The sequence below is a fragment of the Theobroma cacao genome, chromosome 10 (genome assembly GCF_053813885.1).
Source record: "Theobroma cacao isolate CCN51 chromosome 10, ASM5381388v1, whole genome shotgun sequence".
Taxonomy (NCBI): domain Eukaryota; kingdom Viridiplantae; phylum Streptophyta; class Magnoliopsida; order Malvales; family Malvaceae; genus Theobroma; species Theobroma cacao.
In genome coordinates, this window is record NC_142648.1 from 21,523,883 (window position 1) to 21,549,990 (window position 26,108).

At 31.1% G+C, this 26,108-nt stretch overlaps 2 long non-coding RNA genes across 2 annotated transcripts in view; one reads left to right on the forward strand and one right to left on the reverse strand.

Annotated features, from left to right (window-relative positions):
• LOC148760418 (uncharacterized) overlaps nt 1–26,108 on the reverse strand; it is a 63,502-nt gene that overhangs the window by 29,907 nt on the left and 7,487 nt on the right. The gene's annotated exons all lie outside the window — the stretch shown is intronic.
• Nucleotides 1,302–3,335, forward strand: LOC148760420 (uncharacterized). The gene is made up of 3 exons (XR_016023160.1): nt 1,302–1,400; nt 2,052–2,131; nt 2,999–3,335. It is a non-coding gene; the product is annotated as an uncharacterized LOC148760420 (long non-coding RNA).

Sequence of the window (26,108 nt, forward strand, 5' to 3'; positions counted from 1 at the left end):
ACCCCAGCACAACCATCTTTGAAGCCATTGACTCGTTCTTCAACAAGAGTTTTCGCTGTAACGGAAGATGAAGCACGAGTCCGATCTGGAGAAAGTGAGTGAAAAGTTAGACGAAGGTGTAAAATAGTGATAGGGGATGTAAATACCAAGTGATGGACGTGTAAATAAAGGTTTCAAGAATAATATAGTAAATGAGTTCATATGGAATATGGTTGTAAGAATTTCTTACTATATTGTGGAAATTAGAACTCAAAAATACTTGAGGTATACAAAGTTCAAATGAACTTAAATCTTAAGCAATAAATTGATGTCGAAATACAAGAAGGATACAAAGCAATATAGAGGCACGAAAGATGATTAAGGACAAAGGGATGACTCTGAGGAATTATGATACTGCATCGTATGCGATGATTAAATCAAGAAAGATCTTGGATGCATAAATGGGATTATAAAGCATATACACATATGTGGGGTTGATATTGTGATTAACTAAAATAAAGAATGATTTTTAGTGAATTAAGATTCCCTATAAAGGAGATAACAGGAGAAGTTGAGCATCGAATAAAAGATAATACCCCGCCTTTTCTTTGAGTTAATAAGTGAAATTTTGAGGACAAAATTTTATTTTAAGGGGGGTAGTGTTGTCAAACCCTGCTTTGTAAAATAATTATAATATCATTCACATGCTCGATAGAATGTTTGTATATTTAGGAAGTTCGAGAAATCGTTAAAAGACGATATTGCCTCTAATGGTATCATTAAGTCGATTAAGCCTCGAACTAGTTCAAATAGGAATTTTGAGGTGAAATTAAGAGTTTCACAGTTCAAGGATGACTCAAAATGGTAATTAGGAGTTCGAGGATCAATTCGGAGTCAAATTGAAATTTTCACTATATAAGGGTAAAATTGTAATTTTTCCATCTGCGGATAAAATTTGAGATTTTGAGAGAATTTAGATCACATTTGACAAATTGGGGAATGATATGAGTATAAGGGATAAAAAATATGTCTATGGACAATTTTTCAGTTTTTGGGGCAAAAATGTAATTTTTGATTTTTACGGGGGCAAAAGTGTAAATATCAAAAATTACTTCACCAACACTTTGGAAAAATCTGGAAATTTCACTTAAGACTTGGATAAGTCAAAGGGAATGCATGGTGGAAAAAGTAGGACAAATGGATGGCTAGAAAAAAAAATGAATTAATAAAATATTTAAAATATGAATAAAATAATATTATTTCATTAAACAATAAAAAAAGCATAAAAAAATCAGCCCACCCATTCTTCTTCTTCAACATTCGGCCAAGCAAGAAACAAGAGAGAGAAAGGAGAAAATAAAACCCTAGCTAAGAAATTTAAAGGGAAAATAGGTGGAAATTCAAAAATCAAGTGAAAAAAGGTAACATTTCTTAAATTTGTCTTGTGCTTTACCTTTCCCATGCATTTTTCATCATTTTTCATGGTTGAATCATGTGATTTGAGGATGATTTGAATTCTGGTCATATGGGTTTAGAGAGAGAAAGTTGTTAGATAAATTTGATTTTGAGCTATGTTAGTGTTTAGTGTTAGTTTAGCATATTTAGGAACAAAACAACAAGAAAAGAATTTATTTTCCTCCATTACCATTATTGGCTGAATTTTCTAGGGGAATATTGGCTGATGATCTTGATGTTTATTTGAGGAATTATGATGAATAATGATGAATTATGAGTCTAGAAAAATAATGGAAATTTTTGGAGCAAAAATATGAATTTTTACCCATTAGGGGTATTTTCGTAATTTGCTATCAAGACTGATAATTTGCACCACACCGAGGGACTTTAAGTCAATTTGGGTGCAATTGAGGTATAGAAACTGAAAAAAATTAATTTGAGATTAAATTGGACGCGTTAGTAATTTAATCGGGTAATAGGCCGAATTAGGTTAGCACCGCATTTAAGCGGTAGTCGGATAAGTTGCATGTCATATCATGCATATATATCGAGCCTGAATTGATTTTATAATGGTCAAGCATTGATGTGGTGAATTATGTATTGTACATTGTGGATAGGTGGTGAGCAAATTACACTGGTAAAAGTACCAAAATTGTGCTTGAAGACTGGGATTAGGAGTACATCGACTCCTAGAACTGTGAGTGGACAATTTATCGTCTTAAATATCTAGAGTAATTATACTTGTTTGATGCTTTTATTGAATGGTGAATTTAAATTATAAACTATTATGTTTTCCAATTAAAATGTTTTTTTTATAAAAATGAGATTTATACTGGTTTTGAAATCAAATATTGTTTTGGGAAAATTGAGTATATGGAGACTGTGTTGAAATTTATGATTTTATATGTTATTGAAATTGGGGCTTATGACACTATGGTAGCATGATGGCTAAATTTTTGGGGTTGGCATGAAATATATGAACAATTTTGGATTGGTCTCGGTAGACTGGATTACATTTTATTCGCCATATTATGCTACTGGAATTTTTATGAGTCTGGTGGTATATTAAACGGTCACTGCAGTGGTGGGGGTTTTCGTGGACTGCCTATGAGAGGGGCACGGTAACTCAATTATATACTTACCTCCGGGGGGAGATGTTGGGTGAAGTATCTCCTGAGGTATGATTTGAGTGCACCTCACGTTCGGGCCACCACGTGAGAGTGAGACTCAGCCAACGCCAAGGAACGGCTGTGTGTCAGATGTGAAAACATGTTTATGGGTATGGGTCATTGAATAGCCTTGGCGGTCTCAGTGGGATACCTTGACGAAGGTACCCGCGAGAATGATATTGGCAGGGGCCAAGTTTAAAAAAATTCATAAGTCGGGGAAATTTTGATGAAAAGAAATTATTTGGTATAGATTGAAACGAATTTTGTGTTATGAACATTAATGAGATATAACGTTTTTATATTGTCTCCATCTACTCGGCTTTAGATGCTTTTGATGGTAATTGTTTACTCACTGGGATTATTTAATCTCACCCCTCTTCCTATCCATTTTTCAGGCTCAGGACAGTTTGTTGATAGTTGATTAAGACGAGAATTAATCTCGGAGTTGCATCATAGGAAGTAAGGGTTCGTAGCTCTACACCTTCTTGGTTAATTAGGGGCCCACGTGTCACTGTAAACGAAATTTCATACTTTAATTATCTTTATTACTATATGAATAAATTTATTTTACTCTTATGCTACAAAAGTTATTTTAGGAAGACTTTGAAAATATTGTGTTTTAAGAAAATAGAATATTTTATTTAATGTTTTTATTATATTCAAATAGCTATAATTTTACTTTAAACGAATGTTTTAGACTTCAAAATTTAATTTAAATCATGAAATATGTGTTTCCACTTACATATTACATTTTTTCGGATTTCAAAATTTCAAAAAAAAAAATGACGAAAATGCCCCAGTGAGCTAGAAAATAATATTTTTATTGTTTTGAGTTGGAAACAACTTATGATTTCTTGAAATGCGAGACTTAATAACTGTCGCTCACCGGGGAGATGCGGAAGTTGATGCTAAGCCTTGCGGGGTTTCAATCGGCATTCGGGGTAATGAGTGCTTATCGGAACGTCGCGGCGGTTGTCACGGGCCCGATGGGAGTTCCGGGTCGTGACACGCTACTTGGGAGGCAACCCAATCTATATCTTTTTAGATTTAGTTGTTATTTTAGTTACTTTTTGTTTTTTTTTTTAATGTAAATAAGTAGTTATAACCTCTCCCTAGCTTGTTTTGTTGTGTATGCAAATTTGGAAAGCATGAAGATGAGGAGAAAGAAAATTAGAGCTTTTAAGGCACTGCCGCCATTGATAAGGGAGTTTAATTTCCTTAATTTTTTTTTAGCTTTTCACATTGAGAACAATGTGCAATTTAAGTTTGGAGGAGGGTTTTATTGTTATTAGTTTTTGTGATGTTTTTAGGTTAGTTTATTTTTGTAATTTTTTTTTGTTTTTAGGATTTATTTTAAGAATGCTTGAGATGAAAATTGCCTATGCCATGATATTACCAATCCTAGGATGATATTTTGATTATCTTGCTATTTTAATTCTTGATTTGATATAGACATGAATTAAGTGATTGTGATATTCTTTTGTTAGTATCATTATAGAATACGATTTCCAATAATTTGTGCATTAAATCTTTTACTTAGAATTATCATGTGATTTAGAGAAAGTTTATGTTGATAAAAAGTATAGTGAAGTCAAGGATTCTAGAATTTTGTTTGATTCTCTCTTGAGGCGAAATTCTAGATAACACTTAGGATGGGACATGATTTAGGCCATCTTTGGACCGTGTAATCCTTTCAAGGTAACCTTGTTCAACTTTTATTCCTAATATACCTCTTCCCTTTCCTTTGTTTAACCACATGATAATAACCTTGGCCTTAAAACAAAATTCTAATTTTGCAACCCTCATTCCTAAGCATGTATATTGTTTTAGGAAATATAGATTGAGCTAAATGTTGAAAAAGGTGAAAAGGTGGAGTTGCTAAAAAAAATTCAAAAATTGTTAGAACTCACCCCACTACCTACAATGAAAAAAGAAATAAGTTTGGGGGTTTGGAATTGTGATAAAAAAAAAAGAGAAAAAGAAGAAGTGTTGAACAAAAAGAAAAAATTGATGAAAATGGTGTACTTGGTGAAGGAAAATAAAGCTCTATAGGTCCTAAAATAATTATGTGCTTAGGGTGATATTGAGTCACATTATATCTTTGATCATACCTAGACCCTAACCTTACATTATGAGCTTAATAAAGACCTATTGATCTTTGAATAAGTGTCAATCTACATTAGTGGAGAGAGATGAAAAGCAAACATATGGAATTCTAGCACTTAGCTAAATTTTGCATTGGCATAATCTTATCTAGATTGTATGATATTTTTTGTAAAAAGATCATTCAAACACACATAAATATTGTGAAATCCATTTGAGAATGAATTTGCAATTGAATTGAGCATGAATTTAATGATTATCTATGTTTTACCTTGAGTTAAAATTGTGGGATAATTTTTGAGAAAAAAAATTGGGGAATTCATGCTTTGGTGATTTGCATCTCTAGCTAGTTGTTTTGTTTTTAGTTCTTCCCTTTTGCTTAAGGACAAGCAAAGATTCAAGTTTGGGGGTATTTGATGAGTGCATCAAATATATATATTTAACGGGAGATTAACTACATAATTAGTCTAAGTTTGACTAGTTTTAGGATCGGATTTAGGTGTTTTTATTTATTTTATTAGTTTAGTTTAATTTATGGTTAAATGTTTATTTTAAGTTAATAATGTTAGTTTTATGTTATTTATATTTATTTTTATGTTTTTGTATTAGTAGGATCAAAATAATTTCAATTGATGAAAAAAAGTGCATAATGGACTAGAGCTCTGTTTACATATATTTTGGTTTTTTAAGCATACCTCCCACTATAGGAGTCCAAATGACATGATTTTTAAACCATTAGAAAGCTAAGAGGCAGGGCTACAACTCTGATGTTTACCACTTTGGTCAGTTCTGAACAAAAGGTGGTCAAAATATTTATCGAAATGAAAGTACTACACTAGAAGAACAAAATTGGGCAGAACCTTTGAGAGCCACGGCTCTGAAAATTGAGAGTCGTGGCCCTCATCGTATTTTCCAAAAATCACAAGCTTACAACATTTTGAAAGCTAGGGCTTTTGAAGGCTATTTAAGGGGTCTTTTTCATAGGTTTTTGGGATGAGGCAACAACCAATTTCTCTAGAGAAAAAAAGTCAAAAACAAAGCAAGAAAGCAAGAGGATAGGAGGGAGAATCAAGATCACAAAGCTTCAACTATTAGTTTTATCTCTCTACTTTTTTGTTTTTCTTATTTTCTTTGACTTGGATTAATGGCTAATTTTCTTTGGATGAAGTTTTTATAAGATATTATGAACTAAACTATTTTTCTAGGATTGCAATTGAACTCACATGTAATCTAAATTTTTAATCTCTTTCTTGCTTACTTCCAATGGAATTGAATTGTTTATTCTAATTTGTTCTTAATGCTTTTAATTGCTTGGCCATCAGTTAAATTGATTTAGGAACCTAAACAAACTTGGGAAAGGGAGTTTAGTGTAGACTAACATTGGGATAGCATATGATCATATTAATTGATTTGCGTATAGGATAAGGATATACTTATAGGTCATATGTATCTAGATTAAAGCCTGAGCTTAATGAGTCTGTTTGAATTTCAATTCACATAGGGATATAGTGGTTTGGTTAAAATAGATATTTTTATAAGATGAGTCGGGAAACCCTTATAAATAATTTAGGACTCTAGGTTAGCAATTCAACCCATTGAAATAAGTTAAGGAAGAGATGTAAGATTTAAATGAAGTATGAGGGATATTGTAATCCTAGGCTTGTTTGATTTAATATTTTCTTAAGTTATTATTATTTTGATTTTTCTTTTTAGTCTAAAATTTGGTTAATTAATTAATTTTGATTGTTTGGATAAGATTAAATTGTTATAATTTTAGTACTTGGTAAAATTTTAGATCAATTCTATGTGAGATCGATACTCTGCTTACTATTATACTATCTACTCGATACGTATACTTGCGTAGTGAAATTTTTACTGACATTAATCTCAACTAAGCACTTGCCATGGTAATAGTGTCGTTATCGTATAACAAAGTAAAATTACAAAATTTTTAAATGAACAGTACATTGAATGCAATAATATTTTTAAATTACCACTAGATACATGGTAAAATACCATTTTTACTATTTAATAAACAATATTAATAATTTTACAAGGAGGAAGTCATGAAATGTTTAGGTTCCAAAATTAAGTCCCAAAACATGTGGATGTGATTCAACCATGAGTTAATTAGATTTTGCTTAGTTATATAATGGTTTGTTGGTTGATTTATTCATTAAATATTTGAGTACTTTTCATAAATGGGCTTGAGGCATAAGGCATTTTTAAGAATGGTTCTCCCTATAATTTTATCTGTTTTTAGCCAAGAGAAAAAAAAATTGGACAAAATTATCCTTAATGAAACCGACCAATTCGCTAGGCTCCGCACCTCAACCCGAAACCTATTAACGGGTTAAGTATGCTTAGGTTTGCACCTTAAACTGACTCATATTTTTTTAGCTTTCCTCACCAGACTATTCATCTCTAGAGTATTCCTTACCAGAAAAAAAAAACGTTAAAGCATTTTGAGCATTTTTGAGTAGTTTTTGATATATGAAGAAAACCTATAAGCGTTTTGAGCATATTTAAATATTTTAGAGTGATTTTTTATATATCAAGAAAAACTTTCGAACATTTTGAGCATTCATATTTGTTAATTATATTGATAAATGGAATATGGTGTATCGTTTGAAGTTGTTGATCTTGTTAAATGGAATTCAATAGTTTTGGTGATTTTTGGGAATTATGTGACTAGTTTTTAGGCATTGCGTGACTGACTTTAGATATTGCGTGACTAAATTTGGTCATTACGTGACAGATTTTTGGTAAGGCATTGCATGATTAGTTTTTGATAAGGCATTGCGTGACTAGTTAATGGGCATTATGAGACTGAATTTGGGTATTGCGTGACTAGTTTTTGATAAGGCATTGCGTGACTAATTTCTGATAAGGCATTGCATGATTAGTTGATAGGCATTGCGTTATTAGTTTTTGATAAGACATTGTATGACTAGTTTCTGATAAGGCATTGCATGACTAGTTGATAGGCATTGCGTGACTTGTTAGTAAGGCATTGCATGACTTGTTAGTAAAGCATTGTGTAACTTAGGCATTGCTTAAAAATCAGTCATGCAATGTATAAAAGCTAGTCACGTAATGCCTAAAACCAATCACGTAATGACTAAAAACTAGTCACACGATGATTAAGTCACGCAATACCTAAAAACTAGTAAACTCAATTTTGGAGTTATATGAATAAACTAATAAACTCAAGAACCTAAAACACATATTTGTTTTTTGCTAAGCCATGAAATTGTGCATTTCATAAAAGATAGGTTACAAAACTCCATAACCCTCCAAAGCAAGAGAAAATATATCCTATCGGGAGGTCTTGCTCACTTCCCTTATACAAAAACAAAATATACCATCTTTACAAAATATTTCCTGAACAATTTCAACTCAAAATCCCATAAAAAAAATCAAAATCTCTAGTAAACAAGCTTAACAATCATCCCAATCTCAAACACAACAAAATCGTGAACTACCATAAAACTCATCAAACATGCTTTAGCTGTTCTTTCTCCCTGAGTAAAATCGATGTTCATCGCCCTTAAGAACCCCAAGATCTACCATCCAAAAAATAAAACAAAATAAGAAATAGTTTGATGTCATATTTACGAATTGGATGGTGAGATAGACATATTTGAGCAAAGAGAGAAATCGTGATTTAATTTTAAAATTTTTATCTGGATGGCGGGAGAGAGAAAACTGAAACCATTTTAATTTGTCTGAAATTGTTTAAAGGGTATTATTGTCAAGTCATACCAAAATTTGATCAAAAATAGTTAAAATTATAAAAAATAATTTTTGAATTGGACTTATGAGGAAGGTTATTTCTTACAATTTCTTCTAAATATTTTATCAATCTTTTATATTGAATGTAATAGTTATATCATGGACTTAAAGAGTTATCTATTGTTGTTGTGATTTCCACTTGAACATGTAATTTTATTTTTAATAAAGAACTCTTTTACTATTAATTTGTTTGTCTTTATTTAACTCTAATAATCAAATTCACTAATTCAACTTTGGCCATTATATTTTAAAATTATATCTGAGTTTATATTTTAAAAGGATAATATTTCAAAAACTATGAATTTAGAACTGCAAGAGAAAAATTGTATCAAATTAAAAGATATCACATGTCCTTCGAAATTAGTAAATTGAAGAATTTCTTAAAAACAAATTATGTATCGCCACCATTTAAACTAATTATATTATTAAATAGAAAATAATTAATTTTTTGATTAATTAATTCAAAGACACATAGTTGAACTAGCTTTAATTATACCCAACCAAAGCCAAAAAATATTAAAATTCACCCATGAGTACATATTAAAAAATTATGAAATAATACTCTGAGCAAATTTTTACATGTCTTCTATCTTTTCGAAGGCTAATGCAAAGTGATTCCAGGATTTTGATTATAGACGTTTTGTGAGCCTATTGATCTCCAAAAACTTGTTATGAGAAATTATTACAAATAAAAATGAACAATAACCACACTTTGGGAAGCATAGAAAAATAAACTTAGCAAAGGACAAAGCGTGATGATTTTCTAGAGAGGGGAGAGTTTGGTTTTCACCTTAATTTTTTTGAACTAAAAGTGTAATTTATGTGAAAGATCTTAGGACCCTTTTTTTTTAATAAATTTTTTATCAGGAAATTTTGTAAATTAATTTAGCACTCCAAGCATATAATTATCATGTAATTATTTTTAATTTACCATAATAAAAGAATAAAGCATACTCATATCTAAACAGGATGATTGTCAAGAGTGTTATCTCCGGCCCAGAATCCAATAGAAAAAGTCACTTTGTAAAGTTCTTTGAAATCTACGTTGTACATAAAACCTTGAACAAAATGCTATACTAAGAACATGAAAAAACACAAATCAACACTATTCTAATAATTCTATATATGGGGTTCTTTTTTCTTGTTTAAAAGATATTTAATTTAGCTTCAAGACCATTCAATGTACTGACAAGTGCCCTCAAGAAGACACTACTCTACCCTGCTTTGCACCCCTTGTTCATGCTTATGGTTCCAATTTGTTTGTTTCTCTTTCTTTCATAAACCAAAGGAAGAAAGCTGGAAACTTCCTCCTACACCATAATGTACGCCAACTTTGACTTAAAGGTCGTTGAGCAACCAATGGGCTAGCACTCAGTCGTGACGATGGTTGGATGGGATGGTGCCTCTATATATACAATCAAGTATTTGGGCACCTTATTGTCTACTCTAGCCATGAACAAATGGATGCCAATCCTTGCCTACTAGTTTTCATGTTGGTCCTCGGCCTCGGCTTCCTACTTTCACATACCACTCATGTAGTTGAGGCTAACGAGGCTGTTTCTGCTCCTTCCTCTGCTGACGCTAATGTTCCTTCCTTTGATTTCCCGTATAAGTTTAAGGCTGTGTCCAAAAGGCTGAAATCTAACCAATTTCGACCAACTCCGTCTTTTCCTAAATATTACGTTCACGCCTGGATAAAAAATAGTAAATTGTAAATTGTCATAAAAAAAATAGTAAATTGTCATAAAAAAAACCCCGACTTGTATGCCTTAAAATACGGGTCAGACAAGAACTGATGATTCCATTTCCTTACATTTTAAGCTAGTTTTATTACTACATATGTTTACTGTTAGATTTAGATTCCTCCTTTAAATGACATAATTTTTAGGTTTCCTTCGTTTTTCTTCACCGACCATTGACACCAAACTCTCACTATGACAAGACACTACCTCTCTTTCCCTCACGTCCCCTTTCATTTTACAGTGCTTCTTTCATCATTCATAATCTTGATCAACAGAACAAATAGCATGCTTGGTTGGTAGCCATTCCCCCTTTTATTCCCAAGAAATTTTGGTTCCTTTGTTTGGTTAAAAAATGATCCAAGGAAAAACCATTTCATAGGAATGGTTATTCTTCAAAATCCTTCAAAATCAAGGAATAGTTAATACCACCTCCCCCATGGTATTAGTTATTCCATGATTGAGGAATAAATTTAAAAATTTCTAAACACAAAAATATCCCTTACAAATTCGAAAAATTACAATTTTATTTGTATAAAATATTATTTTTCTCTCTCTCTTCTTTCTCTCACTTGATTCCAACTTTTAATAAAATATTAATATTTTAAAACATTAATATTTTAAAATATTAATATTAAATTATATATAAAATATTAATATTTAAATTATCAATTATTAATAAAATAAATTATAAATTATTCCTATTTAAAAACAAAATAAATTAAAAATAAATAAACATAATATCATTTAAATTAGATAAACAATATTAATAATTAAATCATCAATTATTAATATTTTAAATAAATTACCAATTATTAATATTTAAAAAATAAAATAAAAAATTAATCATAATAATATTTAAATTAAATAGAATATTAATATTTAAATTATCTATTATTAATATTTTAAACAAATAATCAATTATTAATTTTCAAAAATAAAATAAAATAAAATAATTAATCATCATAATATTTAAATTAAATAAAATATTAATATTTTAAAATATAAATTATTAAATTATAAATAAATATTAATATTGAAATTATAAATTATTAATATTTTAAATAAATTATCAATTATTAATATTTTAAAAATAAAATAAAATAAAATAAAAATTAATCATAATAATATTTAAATTAAATAAATATTAATATTTAAATTATTAATTATTAATATTTTAATTAAATTCTAGATTATTAATATTTAAAAAATCTAATAAAAATAAAATGTCATATAAATAATAAAGGGTGTTTTTGTCCTTTTATTTTCTATTCCTTTCTTATTCCAAAATTATTGTTACCAACCAAACACTACAATAAGTCATAATAATTATTTCTATCATATTCCCTTTGTCATACCAAACTAAGTAATAACTATTGTATTCTATTCCCACTTCATTCTATTCCCACATAATAACTATTCTATTACATTCCTGTCTATTTCGCCAACCAAACGTACCAAAAATGTAATGCATACCAATTTTTTCAAGTGCAAATTATATGTAGTAGAATTTAGAGCAGCTATGGGCTTTGTTGTTAGATTATATATACAAGATCATGGTATCCATTTTCAAAGGAAAATCTTGTAAAGCATTGTGCGTTGAGAATAGGTATACAAATAGATTGATCTTCATTGTTTTGTTTCCTAAGCTTGCTCATAAATTAGATGATACACACAAATGGTGTTTCCTTCTTCCTCATCTTCATGCTCCTTTCTCGGAGAGCTTTTCTTAATGAAGTGGAATTCCCTTGCAAAAAGTTCGTAGTTCCTCCCATTTACAATTAATACCACTTGTTCTTCAATGGGTTTATTTTGGGTACTTAGTTAAAATATTATTTGTCATTATATGTTGCGTGATGCTGACGTAACATATTAACATAATATAATTGATGATGACTTGATATGCTAATTTGAAATGATAACGTTATCTTGTGATATTTTTCACCTTCTACATCAAGAGCCATGTAATTGTCATGTGGATATAAAAGAATAAGTAACATTTTGAGTAATGAAAATTAGTCAATCATTTATCGTAAGGGCTTATTTGATCAAAAATAAAAATAAATGAGCTTCATTGAACACAATAAAAGAATAATGGCTTATTTAACTTTTTTTTAATAGTTTAGGGACTTATTTGAACATTATTGTCACTACTCGAAACTCCCTATTGAGCCCGAGACAACCGCCACGAAGCCTGGACAAACATTCTTCACCCCGAATGTCGATCGAAACCTCACAAGGCTCTCATATCAGCTTTCACACTTCCCCGGTGAGCAATAGTTATCAAATAATCAATATACGAAGGACTACAAATCATTTCCAAATCATAACATAATATTTTTTTTGGCTCACAAGGGCATTTTCGTCATTTTTATCAAAAACCTCGAAACTTGCTAAAAATATAGTAAGTAAGCCGAAAATATATATTTAATGATTTAAAAAAAATTAAGTATCTAAAACATTCATTTGAAGTGAAAATTTGACCATTTGAATATAATAAAAATATTCAATAAAACAAACTATTTTCTTGTAAAATAATTTTCATAAAACTATCGGTACATAATTCTTACAGCGTAAAAGATAATTATATTCATATATACTATAAAGCAAATAACCAAAGCATAAAATTTCTTTTACAGTGACACGTGGGCCCACATCTATCCAAAATGCATCGGAAGCTGGAAACCTACAACTTTTACCGATTCGAGTCCAAATGAAGGTCCTTGTCAAAGTTAGCTAACTATGGAATTACCCGAGCCTGAAATGTGAGGAAATGAGGGTGGTGAGATTATAAAATCCCAGTGAGTAAACAGATACCATCTAAACTATCTAAAGTTGAGTAAATTGAGACAATTAAAATAAATCATCATATCGTAATTTCATTACCTTTCAACTCATTTCAACCAAATAAAATCAATCCATAAAAATCGAGTAATCAACTTGGCTTATGAATTTCTTAAAACTTTGGCTTGTGCCAAAACTCATACTCGATGATACCTTGCGCAGGGCATCAACCGAGTCTGCCAAGGCTGTTAAAATTTTATATACACTTAAAATATATTTTAGTTTGAGAAAAATACAGTCGTTCCTTAGCATTGGCTGAGTTCTCCTTCACGTGGTGGTTTGGCATGAAGTGAACCCTAAGCTTTACCCTAGGAGATACCCAACGCGCCTCTCCATTCGAGGTAATAATATAATGGAGTTTACCGTGCCCCTCTAATAAGCTGGTCCACGGAACCCCCTCTGTAGTAAATTATTAATATATAATCCACAAATCAATAAAATTCATTCTAGCATGACATGATAATTTATCGCAACCTAGCCTCTCAAGGCTGAATATACAATATAAATAATTCTAACACCAAAATCAGTTTAGCCATTCATGCTCATTTATTGTCATAAGCCATTCAATTCAAAACCATAAATTTGCAACACAAACTAGCAATCTCCAATTACTCTATTTTCTAAACCAATATTCGATTTTCCAAAAAATTTATAAAATCATTTTATAAAATTACAATTTCTCTTAAAACATAGCAATTTACCATTTAAACACATTTTCCATAAAATCACATAGTTGTATAAAACTACTCTAGATAATTAAGACGATAATAAGTTCACTCATTGTTCTAGGAGTCGATGTACTTCTAATCCCAGTCTCCAAGCACAATCTCTATACTTTTACCAGTGTACTTTGCTCACCACCTATCCACAATGTACAATACATAATTCACCACACCAATACTTGACCATTATAAAATCAATTCAGGCTCGGTATGAAATACCCCATACTTTGATATGGTGATAAATAAAGTTGATCGAATGCAAATTGAGGTCAATTAAAATGTTTAGAAGTGATAAAAGACGAAAGGAGTAGTTTAGGATAAAATATTTCGCAAGTGAGAAAATAATAATAATTTTATCGGAGGAGAATTTGTGAGATAAAAGGCGATTTGGAAGTCAAGTGAGGCATAATAAGGTATTTTGGGTACCAAGGAGACAAGATAAAAATTTTAGAATAAATAATATTTTATTAATAAAATAATATTAAAATATTAATATTTAGCGGGATGTCGAAGTCAATCAAGAAGAAAGATCATATGGTTGATTCAAGTGGGGGAGAAGATGACAAGCCCGACTCTATAAAAATAATTTTCATGACATACGTGTGATGGATAGCATGTTTGCATGCTAAGAGAGTCTCGAAAAATTTACAAAAGTCGGTATTGTACTTAGAGGTACAATGAAGTTGAGTTAAACCTCGAACTAGATCAAATAGAGAATTCATGATGAAATTAAGAATTTTAAAGTCCCAGAATGGTTTAATATGGTAATTCGGAGTTTGAGGTCCGATTTGGAGTCAATTCGAAAAATTGACTGGTTAGGGGCAAAATGGTCATTTGCCACTTGGGGACAAAATGAGAATTCTTAGAAAAGAGTTTTGGCCCCATTTGACTTATTGGAGTAAGATTTGAAGTTTAGAAGTGAAAAATTTTAATTTCGGTATAATTTGGAGTAAAAGGGTAAAATGGTAATTTTGCCATTCGAAATCGAAAATTTAATTTTTGAAAGGATTTTGATCAAATTTAATTATTTGGAGTGTGAAATGAGTATGAGGAGTGAAAATTATGCATTATGGAAAATTTTCAATTTTTGGGGTAAAAATGTAATTTTTAAAAAGTTTGGGGGCAAAAGTGTAATTTTGAAAAATTTGCTCCACCAAAACTTTGGAAAAATCTGAAAATTTCACTTAAGACTTGGATAAGTCAAAGGGAATGCATGGTGGAAAAAAATAGGACAAGTGGATGGCTAGAAAAAAAAAAGGAATTAATAAAATATTCAAAATATGAATAAAATAATATTATTCATTAAACAATAAAAAGGCATAAAAAAAAATCAGCCCACCCATTCTTCTTCTTCAACATTCGGCCAAGCAAGAAACAAGAGAGAGAAAGGAGAAAATAAAACCCTAGCTAAGAAATTTAAAGGGAAAATAGGTGGAAATTCAAAAATCAAGTGAAAAAAAGGTAACATTTCTTAAATTTGTCTTGTGCTTTACCTTTCCCATGCATTTCCCATCATTTTTCATGGTTGAATCATGTGATTTGAGGATGATTTCAATTCTGGTCATATGGGTTTAGAGAGAGAAAGTTGTTAGATAAATTTGATTTTGAGCTATGTTAGTGTTTAGTGTTAGTTTAACATGTTTATGAGTAAAACAACAAGAAAAATATTTATCTTCTCCATGAATTTCTCTAGGCCGAATCTAGCCAATGGTATATGAGGATGAGGTTGACTTTATTTTAAGAGAATTGGGTGGAAAAATGATGAATTATGAGGTTGGAAATTAAATGGGAATTTTCTGTGCAATAAATTGAAATTTTTACCCACTAAGGGTAAAAGCGTAATTTATAGTCCGAACTGATAAATTGGACTAAATTCACAGTCATTGAGGTATTGTGGATGTAATTGGATAATTGAAATTGAAATGGATGGAATTGGAGTCGAATTGGGGATTTTAGGAATTTACACCGTGTATAGGCGAGTTAGGTCGGACACCGCAATTAAGCGATTGTCTAGACATTTCAAATCCTATCTAGTGCATATGCATGGATAAGAGCCTGAAATAACTTATGATAAATTGACACAATTTATTGAATTTTGTATCATGGATTATGGATAGGTGGTGAGTTAATTGTTTCGGGTAAGAGACTGCACCCGAGGGCGAAAGATAGGAGTATTTCTACTCCTAATACTGTGAGTAAACTTATTATCGTTTTAATTATCTAGAGTAGTTTTATACAACTATGTGATTTTATGGAAAATGGGTTTAAATGGTAAATTGCTATGTTTTAAGAGAAATTGTAATTTTATAAAATGATTTTATAAATTTACTAGAAAATCGAATATTGGTTTTGAAAATAGAGTAATTGGAGACTGCTAGTTTGTGTTGTAAATTTATGGTTTTGAATTGAATGGCTTATGACAATAAATGAGCATGAATGGCTAAATTGATTTTGGTGTTAGAATTATTTATACTGTGTATTCAGCCTTGAGAGGCTAGGTTGCGATAAATTGCCATGTCATGCTAGAATGAATTTTATTGATTGGTGGATTATATATTAATTATTTACTGCAGAGGGGGTTCCGTGGACCAGCCTATTAGAGGGGCACAGTAAACTCCATTATATTATTACCTTGAACGGAGAGGCGCGTAGGGTATCTCCTGGGGTATAACTTAGGGTTCACTTCACGCCAAACCACCACGTGAAGGGGAACTCAGCCAACGCCAAGGAACGGCTGTATTTTCTCAAACTAAAAATATATTTTAAGTGTATACGAAATTTTAACAGCCTTGGCGGACTCGGTTGGATGCCCTGCGCAAGGTATCACCGAGTATGAGTTTTGGCACGAGCCAAAGTTTTAAGAAATTCATAAGCCAAGTTGATTACTCGATTTATATGGATTGATTTTATTTGGTTGAAATGAACTAAAAGGTAATGAAATTACAGTATGATGACTTATTTTAATTGTCTCCATTTACTCGGCTTTAGATACTTTAGATGGTATCTGTTTACTCACTGAGATTATAAAATCTCACCCCTTCTTCCTATACATTTTTCAGGCTCAGGACAGTTTGTAGATAGTCGAGTAGGACGAGAACTAAGGTCAGAACTGCATTATAGAAAGTAAGAGTTCACAGTCTTACATCCTCTTGGTCAATTGGAGCCCACGTGTCATTGCATATCAAAACTTATATTTTGGTTATCTGTATTTCTATTCATACAATTTTTACTTTACTTTCATGTGCGAAAAATTATTTACGAATATTTCTATAAAAATTTATTTTATGAGAAAATAGAATATTTTATTTATTATTTTTGAATAGTACTAGTTGTCAACAATTTGCTTTCAAATGAACATTTTAGATACTTAATTGTTTTTAAATCATTAAATATACATTTTCTGCTTACCTACTACATTTTTAGCAAGTTTTGAGATTTTTGATGAAAAATTACGAAAATGCCCCTATGAGCCAGAAAATAATATTTTATTGTTCTTATTTGAAAATGACTTATGATTTTTTTAAATGCGAGATTTAATAATTGTTGCTCACCGGGGAGATGCAGAAGTTGATGCTAAGCCTTGCGGGGTTTCGATCGGCATTCGGGGTGAAGAATGTCTGTCGAGGCCTCGCGACGATTATCACGGGCTCGATGGGGAGTTCCGGGTCGTGACACGGTATATATGCATGATATGATATACAACTTATCCGACTACCGCTTAAATGCGATGTTGACCTAATTTGGCCTATTATCTCCAATTTAACTCCAAATCAATTCTTCTCACTTTCTACACTCCAATTATAACTAAATTACCTCCATGACTGTGAATGAGATTCAATTTATCAGTCTCGATAGCAAATTACGAAAATACCCCTAGTGGGTAAAAATCGTATTTTTGCTCCGAAAATTTTCATTATTTTTCTAGGCTCATAATTCATCATTTCTTAACCAATTCTCCTAAAATGAAAATCAAATTTATCCTCACTCAACACATGATGAATTCGGCCATTAATGATTGTGGGAGAAAATAAATTCTTTTCTTGTTGTTTTGTTTCCAAATATGCTAAACTAACTTAAAACACTAACATAACTTAAAATCAAATTAATTTAACAAGTTTCTCTCTCCTAACCCATTTTTTCAGAATTGAATTCATCATAATAACTCACTATTCAACCATGGAAATCAAGAACAAAAGCATGGGTAAGCTAGGTATCAAAGAGAACTAAAGAAATTCTAACTTACCTAGCTTGTTTCCTTGATTTCTTCACTTTTTCTTTGAATTTTCCACCTAGGTTTTCTCGTTTTTCCCTTTGTTCTTCCTCTCTTTCTCTCTCTTCCTTGCTTGGCCGGCCATATGAAGAAAATGGGCTGATTTTATGCCTTTTTAATAAGAAACAATAAAATAATAAAGGTATGACACATGTCATTTTCTTATTGGTCCATTTTTAAAATTTTAAAATTTTAATCCTTTTTATCTCCACCACATAATTAGTCAATGGTGAAAATGAGGATAAAGGAAGACCATGTGCTGGAAAATTACAATTTTGCCCATGGGGTGGCAAAATTACCATTTTACCCTTTTACTCCAAATTATACCAAAATTAAACTTTTTCACTTCTAAACCTCAAATCTTACTCCAATAAGTCAAATGGGGCCAAAAAAATCTTTTCTAAAATTCCTATTTTGTCCTCAGGTGGCAAATGACCATTTTGCCCGTAGATAGCAAAAATTTCAGCTTGACTCCAAATTGATCCTCGAACTCCGAATCACCATATTAAACCATTCTGGGACTTTAAAATTCTTAATTTCATCGTAAATTCTCTATTTGATCTAGTTCGAGGCTTAAATCAACTTTATTGTACCTCTAGGTACAATATTGACTTTTGTAAATTTTTCGGGACTCTCATAGCATGCAAACATGCTATCCATCACATGTATGTCATGATAAATATTTTTATAGAGTCGGGCTTGTCATCTTCTCCCCCACTTGGATCAACCATATGATCCTTCTTCTTGATTGACTTCGACATCAGGCTAAATATTAATATTTTAATATTATTTTATTAATAAAATATTATTTTATTCTAAAAATTTTATCTTGTCTCCTTGGTACCCAAAATACCTTATTATGTCTCACTTGACTTCCAAATCGACTTTTATCTCACAAATTCTCCTCCGATAAAATTATTATTATTTTTTTATTATTTTCTCACTTGCGAAATATTTTATCCTAAACTACTCTTTTCGTCTTTTATCACTTCTAAACATTTTAATTGACCTCAATTTGCATTCGATCAACTTTATTTATCACTATATCAAAGTATGGGGTATTTCAATCTCCCCCACTTAAATAGAATTCGTCCTCGAATTCCTGTCGATGTTGTGTTATCAATCTCCTTCTATGATCCTACACCTTGTTCCTTCTATAGGGACATTCAATTTATTCACCTCGTTCACCTTCAGTTCAATTAAATGCTTTATTTATGGCAATTATTATCCTTTGGAACTGAATCAGTAATACTTTTCACAACCATGATCTCTTATATCAAGACATTAAGCATGCCTTTATCACCATTATTAAATTTGAACCATAACTTCACCTCAATTATACTGATTTCGATCACATATCATACTTACTTATGTAGACCTAATCATCATTTTATTAATTCGCTTCATACCAAATTTCTCAACCTTGATTCATCCATCTTATACTGGTCCATACCCTTCCTTTAATAGTGTTCCACTAAGAACTTAAACAATTCAAGGTTTACCTTCAAAGTCATTCATAACTTTAATCGTTCAATACATGTCCGTTAACACTTTAGCTCACTAACCTCTCTGGACACTATTTCAAAATCTCTCAATTATCGAGAACCATTCTTCACTTCAGTTAGTAAAATTATCAATTTCATATATACATATATACATGCATTTTCAAATGTCAACATCTCTCTTTATATATAGGAATCCATGTGTTCACATGCCTTGGACTACATTCCCCCTTTATTCATCCGTATCCCAATCCTAGTTTCAATATAATAATTCTTATAGTGCATGCCAACCTTCTTATTATACTTGTGTACAACTTCATATCATTCATATCATTTCCAACCATATGTTTGAGTTTCCTTATACTATATATCATTCATCACAATGTCATCTCCATTGAATTATAATCTATTATGCGTGTATGCTTTATAATCCTATTGATGCCTTAAAGATTTATCTCAACTTGATCATTGCATCTCATCCAATACCACAATTCCTAAAAGTCATCCTTTTGTCCTTAATCATCTTTCATGCCTCTATATTACCTTGTATCTTTCTTGCATTACGATATTGATTTGTCACTTAAGACTCGAACCCATTTGAATCATGTATGCCTTAAGCATTTTTGAATTCCAATTTCCATAATATATTAGGAAAGTTTCATTATCTGACTTCATTTTCAAGGTCAACTTCTATCATCATTTGTTCCACTCTTTCATATGAACATAACATCATTCTTCCTTAACCAATTTATAAATTGTACTTGAAATTGTAAAACTTAAAACTAGATTCTCCTCAAGTATTTTTCAATACTAATACTAATATCACTCTCAGCTTACAGCTTCCTTTTATAATCACATAACTTAGTGCTTGCTTTAACGGGATCCAGAGCAAAACTTCTCTTGAGTATTTCCTTGAGAATATCTATCTTAAACTTATGTCTCACAGCATGTGATCCCTTAACTTGTGATTTAGCCGTTAGGCTTCTTAACAAGTTTTAAAAATTTTACGTTTCATACTTGCTGTGTATGATTAGAATCTCTTCTCAAAGATGTTTATGTATTCCTAAAACACTTACTCTTAAATATATATAAATACGTACTCATCCATTCAATCCCTAACTCATCTTCATAGGTTTCTAGGGTGTCACACAATTAGCCTCATGTTGTTACTAACCCTTGTCATTTTACTGTATCAATACAGATATTACAAATTCTCGTAATGATATTCTATATAAACTGATTTTCTATACCAGTCTCGTAATTCTTCCTTCACACTTTCATTACTTGGTATCTCATCTCAATATAGTCATTTCAAGAATCTTTCAATTTTTTTCTTTTAATTATATGCCTATATACAAGGCAATAAAGAAGTTTTTCAATTCATTTGGGTAAACATTCTCCAGAATATTTAAGACTCCCAGATAACAAAACACAATGACCAACAACCAAAATTCAATTTGTAAGCTCATTATCGTGTCACTCCCATCTTACTCATGCATCATAAGCGTGAGGTATTCGAAGCATTACAGCGTTGAACAGTCAATGCTAAAGTACTATAGCTATTGGAAATTTTCTCATTAAAGCTATTTGTCCGTATTCAAAGTCACCACATCAATAATTCTCAACCAGTGATTTCTCTTTTAGATATGTATTGAAATACCCCATACTTTGATATGGTGATAAATAAAATTGATTGAATGCAAATTGAGATCAATTAAAATGTTTAGAAGTGATAAAAGATGAAAGGAGTAGTTTAAGATAAAATATTTCGCAAGTGAGAAAATAATAATAAAATAATAATAATTTTATCGGAAGAGAATTTGTGAGATAAAAGGCGATTTGGAAGTCAAGTGAGGCATAATAAGGTATTTTGGGTACCAAGGAGACAAGATAAAATTTTTAGAATAAAATAATATTTTATTAATAAAATAATATTAAAATATTAATATTTAGCCGGATGTCGAAGTCAATCAAGAAGAAGGATCATATGGTTGATCCAAGTGGGGGAGAAGATGACAAGCTCAACTCTATAAAAATATTTATCATGACATACATCTGATGGATAGCATGTTTGCATGCTAGGAGAGTCCTGAAAAATTTACAAAAGTCGGTATTGTACCTAAAGGTACAATAAAGCTTATTTAAGTCTCGAACTAGATCAAATAGAGAATTTACAATGAAATTAAGAATTTTAAAGTCCCAGAATGGTTTAATATGGTGATTCGCAGTTCGAGGATCAATTTGGAGTCAAACTAGAATTTTCGCTATCTAGGGGTAAAATGGTCATTTGTCACCTGGGGACAAAATGGAAATTTTAGCAAAAAATCTTTTTGGCCCCATTTGACTTATTGGAGTAAGATTTGAGGTTAAGAAGTGAAAAATTTTAATTTCGGTATAATTTGGAGTAAAAGGGTAAAATGGTAATTTTGCCACTCCAAGGGCAAAATTGTAATTTTTCACCACCAAGACATTTTTCCAGCACATGGTCTTCCTTTATCCTCATTTTCACCATTGACTAATTGTGTGGTGGAGATAAAAAGGATTAAAATTTTAAAATTTTAAAAATGGACCAATAAGAAAATGACATGTGTCATACCTTTATTATTTTATTGTTTCTAATTAAAAAGGCTTAAAATCAGCCCATTTTCTTCATATGGCCGGCCAAGCAAGGAAGAGAGAGAAAGAGAGGAAGAACAAAGGGAAAAACAAGAAAACCTAGGTGGAAAATTCAAAGAAAAAGTGAAGAAATCAAAAAAACAAGCTAGGTAAGTTAAAATTTCTTTAGTTCTCCTTGATACCTAGCTTACTCATGCTTTTGTTCTTGATTTCCATGGTTGCATATTGAGTTATTATGATGAATTCAATTCTGAAAAAATGGGTTAGGAGAGATAAACTTGTTAGATTAATTTGATTTTAAGTTATGTTAGTGTTTTCAGTTAGTTTAGCATATTTAGAAACAAAACAACAAGAAAAGAATTTATTTTCCTCCATTACCATTATTGCCCGAATTTTCTAGGGGAATATTGGCTGATGATCTTGATGTTTATTTGAGGAATTATGATGAATAATGATGAATTATGAGTCTAGAAAAATAATGGGAATTTTCGGAGCAAAAATACGAATTTTTACCTATTAAGGGTATTTTCGTAATTTGCTATCGAGACTGATAATTTGCACCACACTGAGGGACATTAAGTCAATTTGGGTGCAATTGAGGTATAGAAATTGAAAAAAATTAATTTGGAGTTTAAACGGATGCGTATATCGATTTAATCGGGTAATAGGCCGAATTAGGTTAGCACCGCATTTAAGCGGTAGTCGGATAAGTTGTATATCATATCATGCATATATACTGAGCCTGAATTGATTTTATAATGGTCAAGTATTGATGTGGTGAATTATGTATTGTACATTGTGGATAGGTGGTGAGCAAAGTACACTGGTAAAAGTACAAAAATTGTGCTTGAAGACTGGGATTAGGAGTACATCGACTCCTAAAACTATGAGTGGACAACTTATCATTTTAAATATCTAGAGTTATTATACTTGTTTGATGCTTTTATTGAATGGTGAGTTAAATTATAAAATATTATGTTTTCCAATTAAAATGTTTTTAATAAAAATGAGATTTATACTGATTTTAAAATCAAATATTGTTTTGGGAAAATTGAGTATATGGAGACTGTGTTGAAATTTATGATTTTATATGTTATTGAAATTGAGGCTTATGACACTATGGTAGCATGATGGCTAAATTTTTGGGATTGGCATGAAATATATGAATAGTTTTGGATTGATCTCGGTAGACTGAATTACATTTTATTCGCCATATTATGGTATTGGAATTTTTATGGGTCTGGTGGTATATTAAACGGTCACTGCAGTGGTGGGGGTTTTCATGGACTACCTATGAGAGGAGCACGGTAACTCAATTATATATTTACCTCCGGGGGGAGATGTTGGGTGAAGTATCTCCTAAGGTATGATTTGAGTGCACCTCACGTTCGAGCCACCACGTGAGAGTGAGACTCAGCCAACGCCAAGGAACGGCTGTGTGTTAAATGTGAAAACATGTTTATGGGTATGAGTCATTGAACAGCCTTGGCGGTCTCAATGGGATACCTTGACAAAGGTACCCACAAGAATGATTCTGGTAGGGGCCAAATTTAAGAAATTCATAAGCCGGGAAATTTTGATGAAAAGAAATTATTTGGTATAGATTGAAATGAATTTTGTGTTATGAACATTATTGAGATATAACGTTTTTATATTGTCTCCATCTACTCGGCTTTAGATGCTTTTGATGGTAATTGTTTACTCACTGGGATTTTATAATCTCACCACCCTCCTTTCCTCACATTTCAGGCTCATGGAATTTCATAGTTAGCTGACTTTGACAAGGACCTTCATTTGGACTCGAATCGGTAAAAGCTGTAGGTTTCTAGCTTTCGATGCATTTTGGATAGATGTGGGCCCACGTGTCACTGTAAACGAAATTTCATACTTTAATTATCTTTATTACTATATGAATAAATTTATTTTACTCTTACGCTACAAAAGTTATTTTAAGAAGACTTTGAAAATATTGTGTTTTAAGAAAATAGAATATTTTATTTAATATTTTTATTATATTCAAATAGCTATAATTTTACTTTAAACGAATGTTTTAGACTTCAAAATTTAATTTAAATCATGAAATATGTGTTTCCACTTACATATTACATTTTTATGGATTTCGAAATTTCAAAAAAAAATGACGAAAATGCAACTGTGAGCTAGAAAATAATATTTTATTGTTTTGGGTTGGAAACAACTTATGATTTCTTGAAATGCGAGATTTAATAACTTTCACTCACCGGGGAGACGCGAAAGCTGATACGAGAGCCTTGCGAGGTTTCGATTGACATTCGGGGTGAAGAATGTTTGTCGAGGCTTCGCGACGGTTGTCACGGGCTCGATGGGGAGTTTCGGGTCGTGACAATTTAGATTGATATCAGAGCATGGTTTAAAGATTAGATATTTTGATTTTAAAGCTTTGGATTTTAAAGTTTTTGATTTTAAGGTTGTTTTAAGAAATCCACACTGACATTGCATGGCCCCAAGTCCAGTTAAGTTAAGTTAAGTTAGGTTAGATAGAATAGAATATATGCATCTACATATAGAAATCTACCTACTTTTGAGATGCATAAATAATTAAGCAATTACTATTTGATTGCATATAGGTTTTGAGGTGCACTGGTGACATACACACCATGTTTAGAAGAGGTGGTAATCTCGATACCTCTCATAGTGATAGCGAGGGATCTCTAGATTCTACGGCTAGAAGCAAATGGCACCCTGATACAAGTGATTCGGAAGATGGTCCATCTCGAATTCCTAATAACAGAATTCATCGAAACTTAGCAGAATGGGTTCATAATAAGGAAAGCTTTGAGAGTAGCCAGAATTTTGAAAGTGAGAGTAGCTCCAATATTCTGAAAACTGAGATAGATATTCCCAAGGAAATACTCAAGAAAAGTTTTGCTCTGGATCTCATTAAAGCAAGCACTAAGTTATGTGATTATAAAAGGAAGCTGTAAGCTGAGAGTGATATTAGTATGAGTATTGAAAAATACTTGAGGAGAATCTAGTTTTAAGTTTTACAATTTCAAGTACAATTTATAAATTAGTTAAGGAAGAATGATGTTATGTTCATATGAAGGAGTGGAACAAAGGATGATAGAAGTTGACCTTGAAAATGAAGTCAGATAATGAAACTTTCCTAATATATTATGAAAATTGGAATTCGAAAATGCTTAAGGCGTACATGATTCAAATGGGTTCGAGTCTTAAGTGACAAATCAATATCATAATGCAAGAAAGATACAAGGTAATATAGAGGCATGAAAGACGATTAAGGACAAAAGGATGACTCTTAGGAATTGTGGTATTGCATGAGATGCAATGATCAAGTTGAGATAAATCTTTGAGGCATCAATAGGATTATAAAGCATACACACATAATAGATTATAATTCAATGGAGATGACATTGTGATGAATGATATATAGTATAAGGAAACTCAAACATATGGTTGGAAATGATATGAATGATATGAAGTTATACACAAGTATAATAAGAAGGTTGACATGCACTATAAGAATTATTATATTGAAACTAGGATTGGGATACGGATGAATAAAGGGAGAATGTAGTCCAAGGCATGTGAACACATGGATTTCTATATATAAAGAGAGATGTTGACATTTGAAAATGCATGTATATATATGTATACATGAAATTGATAATTTTACTAACTGAAGTGAAGAATGGTTCTCGGTAATTGAGAGATTTTGAAATAGTGTCCAGAGAGGTTAGTGAGCTAAAGTGTTAACGGACATGTAATGAACGATTAAAGTTATGAATGATTTTGAAAGTAAACCTTGAATTGTTTAAGTTCTTAATGGAACTCTATTAAAGGAAGGGTATGGACCAGTATAAGATGGATGAATCAAGGTTGAGAAATTTGGTACGGAGCGAATTAATAAAATG